At 48.0% G+C, this 16,856-nt stretch overlaps 1 protein-coding gene across 2 annotated transcripts in view; it reads right to left on the reverse strand.

Moving 5' to 3' along the window:
* The window catches only part of GFOD1 (Gfo/Idh/MocA-like oxidoreductase domain containing 1), a 36,677-nt gene that overhangs the window by 5,052 nt on the left and 14,769 nt on the right, over nt 1-16,856 (reverse strand). The window contains exon 1 of one of the 2 annotated variants that reach the window (XM_066579379.1): nt 100-190. The exons of the other annotated variant lie outside the window; for it this stretch is intronic. The gene's annotated coding sequence lies outside the window, so the exon portion shown is untranslated. Of the gene's footprint in view, nt 1-99; nt 191-16,856 lie in introns of those variants that run through there. 2 annotated transcript variants of the gene reach the window in all.

Consider the following 16,856-nt stretch of genomic DNA (forward strand, 5'->3'; position numbering starts at 1 on the left):
AAGAAAAGCATTAGACATATATATTACTAAGAGCGTCTTAGTTAAAAAAGTATATAGTGTATCTTATGTATATGGCAAATAAATACTACTGATACATACATGATTAAACATGGGATAGACTATCTGTGGAATCAGCAGTGAGGTGGTATTGTTATCTAGGAATCTTCTAAGAGGAACTTTGATGCCTCCTTCAATCCCTAAAAATGTTCATAGTCTATAATGGGAAACAGTTCAGGAAACTATTTTCTTACAAATGTAATCTCTATAACACACACCCTTAAGTTTCTGGAAATTACGTCCGCACAGGAATGTGCTTTGGGAACATGATATAATTCCTGGGAATGAGGATATAATGACAATACACTACGAGTCAATCAAAGAGGCTCCATCATGAGCAGTGCATTTTTTTTTTGAAAGCAAACCAAAACTGTTGAATTACAATTGATCTAGATCAGTGGTGGCGTACCTGCTGGCACAGTCGGCCACTTACCACGTTAGTAAATACCGGCAGGGGCAGCGGCTCTCCTGCCGGCATTCACTAAGCAGCACTGCTATGTGCACTGAATCCCGGCCGCATATTAACTTTTTCTTCCCCACTTCTGCCCTGATCAGCAATTCCAGCAACCTGATTGGTTGTTTGGTGAATCAGTCAACCCAAACAACCAATCAGGTTGCTGAAATTGCTGATTAGGGCAGAAGTGGGGAAGAAAAAGTTAATATGCATCCCAGCCACACTGTGATGTCAGTGTGCAGCTGGGATCCTCCTCCCCCCTCCCCCAATGGCTCCTACTTTGTTCTGCGAGAGCAGGGGGAGGAGGCTTCCGGCAGTACACTGACGCCAGTGTGCACCTGCTATCAGCGCTGCTGGAGGGCGCGCCGGGCAGAGGAGCAGCCTCCACAAGGAGGAGGTGGTAAGTATGTGGGTCTCGGGGGTGGAATGGGGAGCCACTGTGGGGTGTCACTGTACTACTAGGGGGCCGCTGTGGGGTGTCACTATGCTACTGGGGGGCCGCTGTGGGGTGTCACTGTGCTACTAGGGGCCCGCTGTGTTGGGTCACTATGCTACTGGGGGGCCACTGCTGGGGGTCACTGTGATACTGGGGACCACTGGGAGGGGAGGGTTCACTGATACTGGGGGCCGCTGTGGGAGGGTCACTGTGATACTGGGGACCGCTGTGGGGTGGTCACTATTATTGCTGGGGTCGCTGAGGGTGGTCACTATTATTGCTGGGGCCGCTGGGGGGGTCACTAATATCGCTCAGACTCGTCACTATTATAGCTGGGGTATGTTTACATGTGGCGGAAAGGGGCAGGGCTGTTTCAAAATAGACAGCATGCAGATTTTGTCTATTTTGAAGCGTCCCTGTCCTTTTTAGAACGACAGGGGTAAAATCGTACGTTGTGAAAAGCCCCCTGCCCCTGACGTGTTGGCACTTTGCAGTAAATAAGTGGGTTTTGGGTTGCAGTTTGGGCACCCGGTCTCCAAAAGGTTCGCCATCACTGTTCTAGAGGGACCTGAGAAATAGAATGGGAAACAGACAGTACTGGCAGAAATATGGTAATGGCAAGCAATTAGAGTTATCCGTATGTATCACTTTCCGATATGCTCTTCGCAAGGGTTTCTTGCATTTTTGAAAGCAAGGATAGCGCAATCTGCAGACGTATTCTTGCCGTAGAAAATAGCGGAACCCAGAATCACTTAGATCTTTTCGAAAGTGGATCTACCAGAAGTGTAAAAGCTCCAGTATTAATAGAAGCCCTGGCACTAGTGTAAACCAGTATAGAAATGTCATCACAACAGTTACAGTGACTACGTACATGAACAAGCTATTATTGATGTGTCTTGTTCTTTTTTTTGTGATTAACAAAAACTGCAAGGGTCTTTCTTACAAACCTGTACGGAGCCATGATAAGACACCTAAAGCTGCTACGGGTTCTAGTGGGTCCATCTACACCTCTAATATTATGTGAAACTCGGTGGAATTCTGCACAAATGCGTCAGAAAAAGAATCACACCACACACCACTGATTTTTTTTTAACATTCATAGTTATTTTTTTTTTAATTTAGCATATTTATGCTAAAATAAAGTATGGGAATGGGTTCCTCTATTTGTTCCGGACGTTTTGATATATAGTATGTATGGTTTTGGTTTACCGGCGTATACGGCAAGGTTTTTGGTTAGCATCAGCTTTGGATTATTTTAAGAGTTGAGCGAACATACTCTGCCGAGCTTGATGCTCGTTCGATTATTAGCATACTCGATGGTGCTTGTTACTCGAACGAGCATCAAATCGTGTTCGACTCCATCCCAGCTTTTTGGCTCCTCCCCGCTGTGACGTGCCTGTTTTGGCCCCTCCCCGCCGCGACGCAGCGCACGTCATTGGCAAATTTTTTGTCTGGCAGGAAGGAGAGAGAGAGAGTACTGGGCTACCTATATCGAGAAGAGAGACCTTATGGGCCCCTAAGGCTCCTGGGCCCGGGTGCAACCGCATCCCCTATAGTTACACCCCTGGAATGCTTCAGTCTGTAAGTACAGTATTCGGGAAAGTAAACTGACTAGCTAAGGTGCAGACGTAGTAAGGGCACCTGGTTCCAGGTATATCAGGACTCCCTCAGGCGGCTCAGCCTCATAAGAAACATCAATATCATAACATATGGTATTATATCACACATGAAGGTTGGGAGGGGTCGGTAAAGATTTTGCATTAGGGCTCAGAAGCTTCACGTTACACCCCTGTTGACTAGTAATTATGTAGTCAGCAAATGCAGAATAATTCCCAAATCTCTTCCCAATTCATGTTGTATATTTTAAGGAGCATTAAAAATAAGAAGACAAGGTGGAGCGTGGGAATCCTTTTACATGTGAGACTCATTAAAAGACTGTATAAAACAGACCGAGAAGCTGCTGGCAGGAAATCAAATCATGTGAACATAGTTTAATCTGCCTCTGTAAGGATGCAAAGTGCTTTCTATCACTGCTGCTCGCTGGAATTCCATGTACTGAGCTGTCAGAGATTCCAAATTGTTTATTCACCGCTTAATTCTATCCTGGGAATTTGATACAATTGCTACACTGTAACAGTTTAGAACTGTGGGAAAGATACAAGGTTATTTGAGGGACTGCACAGTAAAATATCAATATTTGCAGATGATACAAAATTATATGTCGGAGGACAGTGGAGGACAATGTGCGGCTACAAACGGACCTGGATAAGCTGGGGGCTTGGGCAGGAAAATGGCAAATGAAGTTCAATGTTGATAAATGTAAGGTTATGCACATGGGCACGAGAAACGGATGTCACCAATATACACTAAATGGGGTATTGCTAGGGAAAAGTGATATGGAAAAAGACCTGGGAGTACTAGTGGATTGTAGATTTAACTGGAGCAACCAATGCCAGTCAGCTGCTGCAAAGGTAAATACAATTTTGGGGGGCAATAAAAGGGGTATAGGGGCGAGGGCCGGGAACATTATCCTCTAACTATATAAGGCACTTGTCAGGCCCCACATGGAATACTGTGCACAGTTCTGGACACCGGTGCTCAGGAAAGATGTTGCAGTGCTTGAAGGGGTTCAAAGAAGTAAATGGAATGAGAGGACTGGAATACCCAGAGAGGCATCAAAATTAGGACTTTTCTTCCTGGAAAAAAGACGGCTAAGGAGCGATCAAATAATTATGTATAAATACATGAGGGGACAATACAAGGATCTCTCCCAGGATCTGTTTATACCCAGGACTGCAACAGTAACAAGAGGGCATCCGCTACGTCTACAAGAAAGCAGGTTTCATCACCAACATAGAAGGGGATTCTTTACTGTAAGAGCAGTGAGTCTGTGGAACTCTCTGCCTGAGGACGTAGTGATGGCAAAATCCATTGAGGAGTTTAAGAGCAGACTAGACGTCTTTCTCGTGCGGAAGGATATTACAGGATATATACATTAGGTGACCAGCGGGTTTGTAGTTCCGGGTCTTACATTTAGGTAGGAACTATCAAAGGTTGATCCAGGGATTATTCTAATTGCCTTTACAGAGTCAAGAAGGAATATTCTCGCAAATGGGCTAATTTGCTTCTGCCTCTTGGAGCTTTTGCCTTCATCTGGATCAACTAGGGGTTGTAACAGGCTGAACTAGATGGACAATGTCTTCATTCAGCCTAATATACTATGTAACTATGATGGCATTAATAGGGATAAGGAGATTCTTTTTGCTCATGTCTATAAAAACCTCTACCGTTTTCTAAAGTTTGAAGCTTTTTATGATGTCATTCAATAGCTGAGAGCTACCTCTAATTGGTCCCTGCGCTCAGCCAATCAGAGGCAGCACTCACTCACCCATTCATGAATTCATGAATGGGTGAGTGAGAGCTGCCTCTGATTGGTGAGGGCTGTGACCAACCAGAGGCAGCCCATTCAGCAGGCAGGGATTTTAAATCCCTGTCTGCTGAATACTACACAGAGCAGTTCAGGAGAACTGCCGCCGGCCGCGGCTGAACTCCGGCTGCAGGGAAAAGGTGAGTATCCTTTTTTTTTTACACATTTAGGATGGTTTTCAGGGAAGGGCTTATATTTTTAAGCCCTTCCCGAAAATTCATCCCGCGCTCGCCGGCAGTCCATTGCTTTCAATGGAGCCGGCTGTATTGCCGGCTCCATTGAATTCAATGGGCGAACATCGTTCTTCTCTGCCACAGCTGTTACAGCTGATACAGCTGTGGCAGGGGAGAAGGATCTTTAGTATATGTTCTCAATGAGGTCGGCGCTGCTGCCGCCGGCCCCATTGAGCGCGTATATAGAACACAACGAATCGCAGATTGCAGATAGGCGCGTTCTGCGAATCGTTGTGTCCTATAAATTATCGCACATCCGCATAAAAAGCGGACATGTGACCAATCCCATTACAAAGCATTGGGTCTATATCTACGCGGATCGCATGCGCAAATCGCGGGAAAAAACGCCCGTGTGACCGAGGCCTAAAGCTGCAATTGCCTCTACAATGTTCAGGTTGTGCAGACACAATGTTGACTACATATACAGTATCTAAGTGGCTTTCACATGGGCGAGTTTCATGCGCATATTCCATCCGTATCACTATCGAACAGAACTTGCACATAAAAATAACACATTGATCTCAATGTGTTTTTCACATGAGTGATTTTTAAAATTCGACATATGTCCTATTTTTGGGGGATTCCTAGCAAGGAATATTCCATTATTTCCTATGGGATCTGAATGTCTTTCCTTTAAGTTTTGTATTAAATAGCACAAACATTCCGGGTAAATTACTTTTTTTCCTGCAAACAAACTAAAAAGTAAAAATGTATAAAGTGTCAGAATAAGTAGTAAAATCACCCCTGATGTTTATTTGGGCATGGATTATGTGAATAACATTTTCAATGATTACACCTGTTACCATGGCAATTAATGGCCACAGATAACAGGATTTTACGCAACCTCTTTCCGCATGGCGGAGACCATAACAGGCATCAGATACGGCCAGGACAGAGAAGTCAATGGCGGAGACAGGCGCACATAAATCTGTATATCTGCTCTGTAGAACTGGATCAAGAAGACTCAATATTTTATAAGCCAAGTTACAGCTGTTACTAGATGGAGCATGGGATATATTGTAATATACAGTAATAACACTGTATGCAGTAAGGATCCCTTCACACAAGCAGATCACCTGCTATGCAACGAGCGCTGACTGACAATGAGCATGTTGCAAAGGGTATCATTTCCCCTTAGGGAGAGCACTTAAAAATATGCAAAGTGTAAAATGGAATAATACCTCTCCAGCGCCACCTATTGGAAGGCAGCATTCCTGCAAGTCGTCAGATCTTTTAACAAGCCTTGTAACAATGACTGGGAATATAAGCCAAAGCCAGAATCCTCCCCATAAGGAAAAGATAACCATGTACAGACAGCTGTTTTGGGGTGATTGTCCCTCCTTAGTGCGCAGCACGTTTCTGGCTTCCATAGTGAGAGGCCTATAGATATGTAAACCAAACAAAAAGAGAACAAACTAACGGCTACTTTTATGCAGGCTTAAACTCAGCAATAAACGACAAGTGAACGATTAGTGCACAACGGCTGTGCGTTTTCAGAACTAAACTGTCTCCCCATGCTCTCCGGCAATCTGGGCTTGATGCAGATGCGCCAGACCCAGGCCGTCTGAACAGGCACACAAACGGCAGATTTATGCGCCCATTCACACGATTTTCGGTCCACTCTGGCCGTGACACAGCTGACCAAAATCACTACGCTCATGTGAATAAGCCCTTAATCAGTGGAAAATACTATGAATGTTAGCTCATTTTCATGTAATCCCCCTCATCATAAGGGGATAGATGTGCAGTTTGGATGAACAGATGTCCCTCTGCCCTCCCCTGAGTCCTGCACACCCCAGGCTTAGGTGCCACTTCTCTCTTGGAGGATAAACCCTAAACTTTTGTTCCTGCATCCGCCATAGTCCAGCCCCAAATTAAAGGAATGGATACCGAGTCATCTGCCTTTTTCCTCGCAGCGGTCATGAGGGGGATATGGCTCGCCGTTATTCTTTAGCAACAAAGCAAACATGCACATTCTTCCGGCCTTGATTACTTTCAGGATGTTGCTTTGTTCTTGACCTAACAAACTATTTCCCTTTTTGTGCTGGCTGCTTTACATCAATTTGTCCTTCTTATTTGTAAGGAAAAGGCACTTTCTCCCGTGTGCGCTGCTTAAACCTGAGACATCCAGACCTTACAAACCTGCAAACTCCTGGCAGGAGAAGAAAAAAACCTGTCCAAGACTCCAGGCAATTAGTATAATCCCCAGGCTCTGCTACAACTAGGCTTGTTGTTATGTAGGTCACAGGCCAAAGTCAAAGGCGAATGCTATAAATTCCCATGGCAGGAAGAGGCAGCATGGATGAAACAGTAAAGCTGGCATTGGCTTATTAAAAAGACATATACATGAATGCACTCGATGAAACAATTAGTTAACAAGCTGCAGGCCTTATTAACAAAGCGAAAAACACAAGAACAAAGACCTCTCACTCCAAGCATGTTACAAGTGGAAATATACTTCACCTGCCATTGTATTCAAAGTCTATTCAGAGACCTCAAATACTAAACCTCTAAAAAATGTGTAATGGGGTGCTAAAGTTAAAAAATAAGAATACAAGAACACTTCACTGTCATACATATTGGATAACTGTTGGGTATTGGGCAGCCAGACTGTCCCCCAACGTGGGGAAAACATTCCCAATCTGTTCTAGATGTGTCTGTTAAGGCCTATTTAGATGGGATGAGTGTCGGGCAAACAATGCCGACACTCATCCCTGCACATACTAGCACAGGAGCTAGTTTTGCTGGCTCAGAGCGCAGCGGCAGGAGGAGATTTCTCTCCTTACGCTCCCCGCCCCTCTCCATTGACTTAACATAGCGACTGTTCAATATTAAACGGCTGCTATTTACACTGAGTGATCAGCGATTAGTTGATCGTTCATCATTTATGCTGCATAAACTATGAACAATCAGCTGATTACTCAGTGTAAATAGCAGCCATTCAGTACTGAACAGCCACTATGTTAAAGGGGTGGTCTCGCGAAACCAAGTGGGGTTATACACTTCCGTATGGCCATATTAATGCACTTTGTAATGTACATTGTGCATTAAATATGAGCCATACAGAAGTTATTCCACTTACCTGCTCCGTTGCTAGCGTCCTCGTCTCCATGGTTCCGTCTAAATTCGCTGGCAGCTTGCTTTTCTGACGCGCTTGCGCAGTCCGGTCTTCTCCATTCAGCACGAGCCGCTTCAGTGTGCTCCCCGCTACAGCTCTTCTGCGCATGCGCAGACGAGCTGTCACTGCTCGGGAGCGCGCTGCAGCGGCCATTCTGTACCTTCCTCTGTTAGAGGAAGGTGCAGAAACTGGAGCTGCCCAGCGGAGAAGCCCAGCCCAGCCCAGCAGCCCCGAGAAGCCTCCCAGGTAAGTGATTTGTCGGGGGGGGGGGCTGCCGCTGCGCCGGGGGGGGCTGCCGCTGTGATGGGGGAACTAGCGCTAGGCCGGGGGGGCTGTCGCTGCGATGGGGGGGCTGTCGCTAGGCCGGGGGGGGCTGCCGCTGCGATGGGGGGGCTGTCGCTAGGCCGGGGGGGGGGGCTGTCGCTGCGATGGAGGGGCTGTCGCTAGGCCGGGGGGGGGCTGCCGCTAGGCCGGGGGGGCTGCCGCTAGGCCGGGGGAACTAGCGATGGGCTCCGGGGCCTTCACCTGGGCTGAGGGTCTAGCGCTGGGGAGCCGGGGGCTAGCGCCGGTTACCTGCTGCCTGGCGGTGGGCGTCTGGTCGGCGGCTGCGGGGCGTCTGGTCGGCGGCTGCGATGCGTCCGGTTGCCATGGAGACACAGCTGGCGGCGTCTCGGGAGCGCGCACGTCGGGCTGCAGCGAGCGACGGGGAAAGAGCCGGCAGCCATCTTGAGGAAACTTTTATAAGTTGCTGAAACGCTGGAACGGTAAGTACGAACCAGCTAGAAATGTCATTTACAGGGGGGCTTAGTAATGTGTACTTAATGGGGGGGACTGGGCAAAAAAAAAATTTAACTGCTTCCTCGAGACATCTCCTTTAAGTCAATGGAGAGGGGCGGAGGAGAGCGAGGAGAGAAATCTCCTCCTGCCGCCTCGCTTGCCCGACACTCGCCCCGTCTAAATGGGCCTTACATGATTAGTGTGGTTTCACACCTGCGTCCAGGGTCTTGCTTTCCTGCTCCATTCGGGCCCGCTCCCCCTCCACTCACTAAGCAATGATCGCTCCTGTGTAAAAGTACAGGGGTGATTATTGCTGGGAAGACTGTCGGGTACTTCTTCGTCCTGTCTTAAAGAGCCCTTGGAACATTTACTGTTCGTTTAATTTCTTACATTTCTGGATAACCCCTTTAATGTAAGCAGGTGCATAACTGCAGAGGATGCGGTTGCACCCGGGCCCAAGTGACTTACAGGGACCCTAAGTCCTCTCTTCTCCATATAGGGAGCCCAGTACTATGAATAAAGCATTATATTTCGGGTCCCTGTTACAGATTTTTCATTGGAGCCCAGGAGCTTCAAGTTACTGAATGTAAGTATATTATAAACAAAAATAAACTTATATTACAATCCAGAAGGACAACTTGTAAAACTTCTACATGTAACTAAATAGCTATTATTTTACTAATATTCTCACTAGAGAACTACACGGTAATCATGGATATATGCAATCCATCTTCTATTTTTACCGCTTTTTGGCTGACATATGACCTTTTAATTTACTTGGCCCTACTCTCCTAAATATAAATAGAGGTAGACAAATGACAAAGAGCAGTGGAGAAATATACTGGATCCAAGCAATGAGTGATCAATCCCGAAGATTATTTTTGTAAACTAGTACCAATAGGTCTGCCTATTAGAGATTCGGGTGGTGGCGGGGGGCAGGGAGAGGCGGGGGAGAGCGGGGAGGAATAGGGGGGGGGGGGGATCTCTCCCCCCCCCCTTCCCGCTCACTCCCGCAACTCACTGCTTGACCCCGCCGGCACCCGAATTTTTTGAGACAAGCGGGCAGGTACTCGCAAAAGGCAATACTCGCTCGAGTATTTGTCCTTAGCGAGTACACTCGCTCATCTCTACTGCCTATCACTGAGAATTACTATATGCCTCATAGAACGTCTTGGATCACTGATGCGGCTTTTCATCAATTCAATAACTGTCAGAGATGCAACTTCAAAGAAGCCACTAATAGCAAAGTCTGCAATATAAGCAACTTTACTGATGTCTTTAGGGTCTTTAATGTTAAAATCCTGCTGGAATATTTCCCGCCGACCGCTATACCTGGTGAATTACAGTGAAGACTCGTCTGTGACCTTGGCTGGGAGTTAAGGACACAATGCACTGATTAAACAATTTGGAGAACGCTGTATGTCTGTGCTGGCAAGCGCACAAGTATTTCCAATTATTTCCTTTGTATACGATGGGATAAAGTAAATGCCCCGTGAAACATAATTACTGTACGTGTCTGTTGTAAAGCACAGAAAAATATTCTTTTGTGTTCCAAATGTTAATCTATAAGTGGAGGCTCAGTACCTGGCACCATAGTCCCCGCTCCTTAGAGTTGCATAGTCCCCATTATAGATTAAAGCCAAGGTCATAACTTTTTTCTTAAGAGGAGAGTTGTACAAGTTTTCACAGTGAGAAACATAAATGTTACAGCTGTTCTACTGATAAGATTCTCTCTCGCTATTTCTACATCCAGGGTTGTTATAAATGACGTTGAATTGCACTCAGATACATAAATTTGATGCTGCGTTTCCCCAAAAATAGGACCTACCCCGATATTAAGCCCTACCCCGGTTTTCGGGGGAGGCTTAAAATGTAAGCCCTCCCTTGAAAATAAGCCCTAGCTATCCTACATTTAAAAAAATCAAAAAATCTCCGGCGGCGCTGCGGCAAACTGCAGTGTCCTCCACTCTGACATCCCAGCTTTTTTCTGGTGACAGGGCTTTGAATACCCTGCGTCCAGCGCTGTGATTGGATCGAGCGCCAGCCAATCACAGCCAATCCAGTGATGTCATTCACTGAGCCAATCACAGCCATTCAGTGATGAGTGGCTGTGATTAGCTCATTGAGCGCTGGCTGTGATTGACTGGCGCTGTATTCAATCACAGCACTCGCTTTGCTGGAGGCGGGGTATTCAAAGCCCTATCACCAGGAAGAAGCTGAGATGTCAGAGCGGAGGACACTGCAGTGTGCAGCAGCGCCGCTGGAGACCATCGTGAGGCATCGGGATCAGGTAAGTATATGTTCCCCCCCTTCCCCGAAAATAAGACACTGTGCCTCTTTTGGGGTAAAAATTAATATAAGACAGAGTCTTATTTTCAGGGAAACACGATATCAATGGAAGCAGAAACTCAAAAAATTTCATTAAGCAAAAGTGTCTAACAGTAAGACCGTCCTGGTCGCCCATAGCAAACAATGACAAAGTTTGGTGATGATCCACCACAAGTCATCAGTGGTGCTCCAATTTTTAGGAAAAAGATTGCACCTGTAAGTGAAAATCATCCGTCTGTCCACCTGCATAAGGTAAAACAAATGATGACTCTAAAATAACCTTTATGGCTGGTCCTGCAGGTCCTGGCAAAGCTGATCATAGAGGACACAATGGCAATATAATGCTATTTAGCCAAAGACTAATCCAAAAATACGGTGTCTCAAAAAAATCACTACTCCTCAGACAAGAGTCAGAATGACAAATCAATCACTTGTGAAGGGTTTGTTCAAGCGTAGTGGAAATACTTTAGATTCTCCGCAGCAAAAAAGATCTGCAGCATTTCTGCATCAAAAACAGTCAAAATTCACACCAAAATGAGCTGCGGATCCTGAGCTGATTCCAGCCACTTAGCGCTGCGGCAGCCAGTCAGGTGATGTGGAAGTGGGCGCATCACCTGACCAGCGCCCGCAGCACTTCAGTAGAGGCTACTGGGTGAGGACTGCTGTTTGCGCTGTAGTGAGGGGCTGCCGATTGCGAGGTGAGAATCAGCTTCAGATTTGCAGCTGATTTTGAGTCAAGATCCGCCCCAGCAGTGTTTTTGATGCAGAAATGCTACGGATTTGGTGGCAGAAAATCCACAGCATTTCCGCTACATTTGTAAACACTCTAATGAAATGTGAATTGCTTAATGTGTATTAGCGGAAATCTTACAGTTTATTACAGGAACGTGACATGCTGTCATAGCCAAACCTCTGTAAGCGGGGGGGATGCCGCTGCACCACAATGAGATACTGTAGCCTTGGGAATACAAGACGCAGGCTGTGCTATTGGTGTGGCAGCAGGAGAGGACAATAAAAAGTGATGCTGCCAGCTCCGTTGAGGTGAATGGTATTTAACTGCAATACCACATACAACCTGTGGACAGGTGTGGCACTGTTTTTGGAAGAAAGTAGCCATCTATTACTAATTCTATATAATTCCATTAAAGTTTACCATTAAATGATAACCTACTTAGGAAGCTTCTCTTTTCAAATGCCCTATGTTCAGTGAAAGTACACTGATTTTCATTGATCCATTCGCACTTGCGTATATATATTGCGTATAATACGCACATTAATAAAAACGCAGCATGATCTATTTTGCCGTGTATCACGTGCGATAGAGCCCTATTGTTCTCTATGAGTATGTAATAAACGCTGTACATATTGCAACTACATTGCGTATGTGTGGCGTATATACACAACGTCGCTAAGGAACAGAGCGAGAAATAACAGACACAAGGAAGATGGCGCATGACCGCGTGCGTGAGATACAACTTGCTGTAATTTTTGTTAGCCATTAAAGGTATCATATCTTCAAGCTTTTGCTTTGGGCTGAGTATTGTAGGTAGGTCTCCGTGACAAGCGCACAAACTGTTACCAAAGTTCCTTGAAGTTTCTTCTACTCCGTCTCAATAATATTGACTTTAGAGGAGGCAAACTAGGTCTAAGGACTTCCTTACCTTATAATAGGTAGGGAAACATTTACATAGGGCTGTGCTCTCTCTGTGCTTCTTGAGTTAAAGGTGTGGCTCATGATAGGCAACCCCTTTAAAAGGTGGATTTTGGGGTGCTTCCGGAAAACATCAGATTTTGCTAGTGGAAGCCGTGGCTTTAAATGAATAGTTTTCCCCATAATCTAAGGACTGCTTAAGTCCATCACAATGGGACTGTCCATTCCAGAGAGAGGATCCTGAGATGGGACCCCCTCTGTGATGCCCATATACTCTAATAATGCATATGAACAGGGGTTGTCATTATGTCTAGTTTTGGGGAGAGCATAGAAAGGTTTATATTAAAGGAGTTTTCCAGGACTCTCATCTGATGGGCCTATCCTTGAGGCTCCTCCACACTGGCAATCGCAGCAAAATTGCAATTGTGTTCAGGCAATTTTTGAGCGTCAGCGATGCTTTTTCTTGTGAAAATCGCGCAGCGCTGCCACTTACGATTTTATCGTGCGATAGACAATAGGAGTTTCTAATGTTAAAAGTGCATTGCACGGAAATTGCAAGTTTGTGCGATGTGATAAAAAGGCTCCATAGGAAAACATAGTAGATGAAAAATCTCAAAACGCAGAAAGACAAGACATGCTGCAATTTGTCTTTAACGCCACATCGCAGAAGTGAAAACCTCGCAAATGGGAATGAAACATTGAAAATCATTGGTTTCATAATTCTGTGTTCTCGCTCACTGTCGCAGCGTGCGACTTTATTGCAAGTGTGAAGGCACCCTTAGAGGTCTGATCTCTGGAACCTCCAGCGATCAACAGAACAAGCTTTGTGGCCCCTTTCAGACAGCCCCATAATCCCTTTGTTCTGCTGAGTGGTGGGGACCCAAGAGTTGGACCACCCGCCAATCATACACTCATGGTCTATGCCAGTGGTGGCGAACCTATGGCACGCGTGCCAGAGGCGGCACGCAGAGCCCTCCCTGCTGGCATGAGCTGCCGTCGGCTGCGACTCCCCGGTATTCTTGTATTGTGTCGCCACCAGACGTTAGGGGTGGCGACATAATACATGGGTTTTACATGTTGTAACGCCCCCAGCTTCTGGAGGGTTGGGGGCGTGTGTGGCCTTACCAGCTGAAGTGTCCGCGGCGAATGTATCAGCAGCAGAGGGGGGCCGCAAAGGAGCAGCGCGGACCGAGGCAGAGAGATCAGCGGCAGCAGCAGGGACACAAGAGGGAGCACTGGCGGCAGCAGGAGACGGAGATCCAGCGGCGGCAGCAGGAGACGAGATCTAGCTGCAGCAGGAGACTGAGATCCGGCGGCAGCAGCAGGGACGCCGGAGGGAGCGCCGCCGGCAGCAGGAGATGAAGCGCCGGAAGCTTGAGCACAGCCACTGTCAGCAGAGGCTGGAGGGAGCGGCAGCCGCTGGAGAGCAGGGCACGGAGCGGCTGCAGCACAGACTGTGGGGCCACTGGGGGGATTCACTAGTACCCGGGGGGCCCGCTGGGGGTGTGTCACTGGTACCCGGGGGTCCGCTGAGGGGGTGTCACTGGTGCCTGGGGTGGGCAGCTGGGGGTGTCACTGGTGCTTGGGGGTCAGCTGGGGAGAAAGGTGTCACTGGTACCCGGGGGGCAGCTGGGGAGGAGGTGTCACTGGTACCCGGGGAGGCAGCTGGGGAGGAGGTGTCACTGGTACCCGGGGGGCAGCTGGGGGGGAGGTGTCACTGGTACCTGGGGGCCGCTGTGGTCTGTCGTTGGTATGGTGGGGGTTTCGCTGTGGTCTGTCGCTGGTACGCTGGGGGTGTCGCTGGTACGCTGGGGGCTGATGGGCGGGGTGTCACTATTACGCTAGGGGGTGTCACTATTACGCTGGGGGCCGCTGTGCGGTGTCACTATTACGCTGGGGGCCGCTGTACGGTGTCACTATTACGCTGGGGGCCGCTGTGCGGTGTCACTATTACGCTGGGGGCTGCTGTGCGGTGTCACTATTACACTGGGGGCCGCTGTGCGGTGTCACTATTACGCTGGGGGCTGCTGTGCGGTGTCACTATTACGCTGGGGGCTGCTGTGCGGTGTCACTATTACGCTGGGGGCCGCTGTGCGGTGTCACTATTACGCTGGGGGCCGCTGTGCGGTGTCACTATTACGCTGGGGGCTGCTGTGCGGTGTCACTATTACGCTGGGGGCTGCTGTGCGGTGTCACTATTACGCTGGGGGCTGCTGTGCGGTGTCACTATTACGCTGGGGGCTGCTGTGCGGTGTCACTATTACGCTGGGGGCTGCTGTGCGGTGTCACTATTACGCTGGGGGCTGCTGTGTGGTGTCACTATTACCACTGTTTTATGTTTGCATGTTGCAGAAATGGGCAGGGCTGTTTCAAAATAGACAGCGTGCAGACTTTGACTGCTTTTGGCCGCCTGCAGACGAGAATTCTCACCGCGGGACCCAACCCCAGCGCCTGCAGAGACGAGCGCGTACTCACCCGCGCCTGGCGGCCCCGGCTCTTTCATGTGCCGGCTGCTGATCAGCCGCACATGCGCAGACCGGAGACGGCGGCCGGGTGAGTGACGTATCTGTGCGAGGCTCTGTGAGCCCCACATAGAAATAGGACATGCCGCGGTTTGTTTGCCACGCGAGATTTCGCGCGGCCAAACCGCGGCCGTCTGCATAGGAGTGCGTATTGTAATGCACTCCTATGCAGGCTTTCAGTGGCGGAAATCCCGCGGGATTTCCGCCCGTGTGCAGGCGGCCTTTTGGATGTGGAAATACTGCAGAATTTTTCACAGTATTTTCCGCTGAGGACATTCTGCATTATTTCCACATCCAAAAAGCAGTCACAATCTGCACGCTGTCTATTTTGAAGCGGCCCTGTCCTTCTTAGAACGACGGCGGTAAAATCATGTCGTGATAAGCCCCGCCCCCTGACGTGTTGGCACTTTGCAGTGAATAAGTGGGTTTTGGGTTGCAGTTTGGGCACTCGGTCTCTAAAAGGTTCGCCATCACTGGTCTATGCTAAGATCAGGCAATCAATGGTAAACCAGGAAAGACTCCTTTTAAAGGAAGTGTCAGCTGGAACATACTGTCCAAGCGTTGGGCATGATGTTATAGAGCAGGAGGAGCCGAGCAGACTGATACATAGTTTTATGGGGAAAGGTTTAGCGTAACTTGTGTTTTATTCATTTATATCTCTTCTCATCCTGAGCTGAACAGGATTTTGCATATCTTGCATTGTTTCCACTTTGAACTTGAGTATGAGAGTGGGAACTTGCTTGACTGGTCTACCATCCTCTCCTACTGAAAACAGAGAACGGGTAATACCGGGTTTTTCCTGCCTCTGGTACAATCTATCCTAATTATGCCGTCATATAATCAGCTTGTTCTCCTTCGGGTGGCTCAGTGCTTTCTTCAGCTTGATGAATGGCAGGTGCCTTCCTTGCTGTGACTTTCTTCAGACGGTACAATGGGGCGGAGCAGTTATATGCCACAGCATTGGGCCGATTGATCAGGACTAGAGATGAGCGAACGTACTCGTTTCGAGTAATTACTTGATCGAGCACCGTGATTTTCGAGTACCTGGCTACTCGGGTGAAAAGATTCTGGGGGCACCAGGGAGCGGGGGATGGCGTGGTGGAGCGGGGGGTAGCAGTGGGGAACAGGGGGGGGAGCTCCCTCTCTCTCCCTTCCCCCCCCCCCACTCCCCGCTGCAACCCCCCACTCACCCACGGCGCCCCCCGAATCTTTTCACCCGAGTACGGAAGTACTCGAAAATCGCAGTGCTCGGGTGAAAAAGGGGCGTGGACGAGTAGGTTCGCTCATCTCTAATCAGGACCAATTGGTGTTTTGAAACCTTGGAGCAAGAGTGATCTTGTCTGAGCGGAGTACACTGACATGTTGAGGGCATATTATGAGGACATATTAAGAAATACATTCATTGCATGCTAGGACTTGTACTAGACGTGGGAAAGTCACAGATTGCAGAAGAACAATGTCAATGTTTCAGGTATCTGTGGATGTAATAATTAGCAGAGCACAGTCCGACGCTCTTAAAGGGGTTGTCTGGGGGTTGTGTAGTTTTTCAGAAGTGCACCCAAACCTGTTATGGGAGGTCGAGGCGGAGCGGATTTGCAGTGGAACCCTCCACATGGAAATCCTGCAGAATTTATAGTAGCAGCAAAGTGGATGAGATTTTGAAAATCTTATCCACAAGCTGCCGAAATAATCCACACAAAACCTGTGTGGAAATTCCGCACAGATATATGCGAAAAAACCCTCTTTAAAATCGGCACTAAATGGTGCAGGTTTCGGAGGCGGTGGTACTTAGCTGTCCTCTCCCCCGGGGATCCAGCAATGCAACCTCGAGGTCCTCCTGGTTTCTGTTTTGG

Source organism: Eleutherodactylus coqui, chromosome 9, assembly GCF_035609145.1.
Source record: "Eleutherodactylus coqui strain aEleCoq1 chromosome 9, aEleCoq1.hap1, whole genome shotgun sequence".
NCBI lineage: Eukaryota > Metazoa > Chordata > Amphibia > Anura > Eleutherodactylidae > Eleutherodactylus > Eleutherodactylus coqui.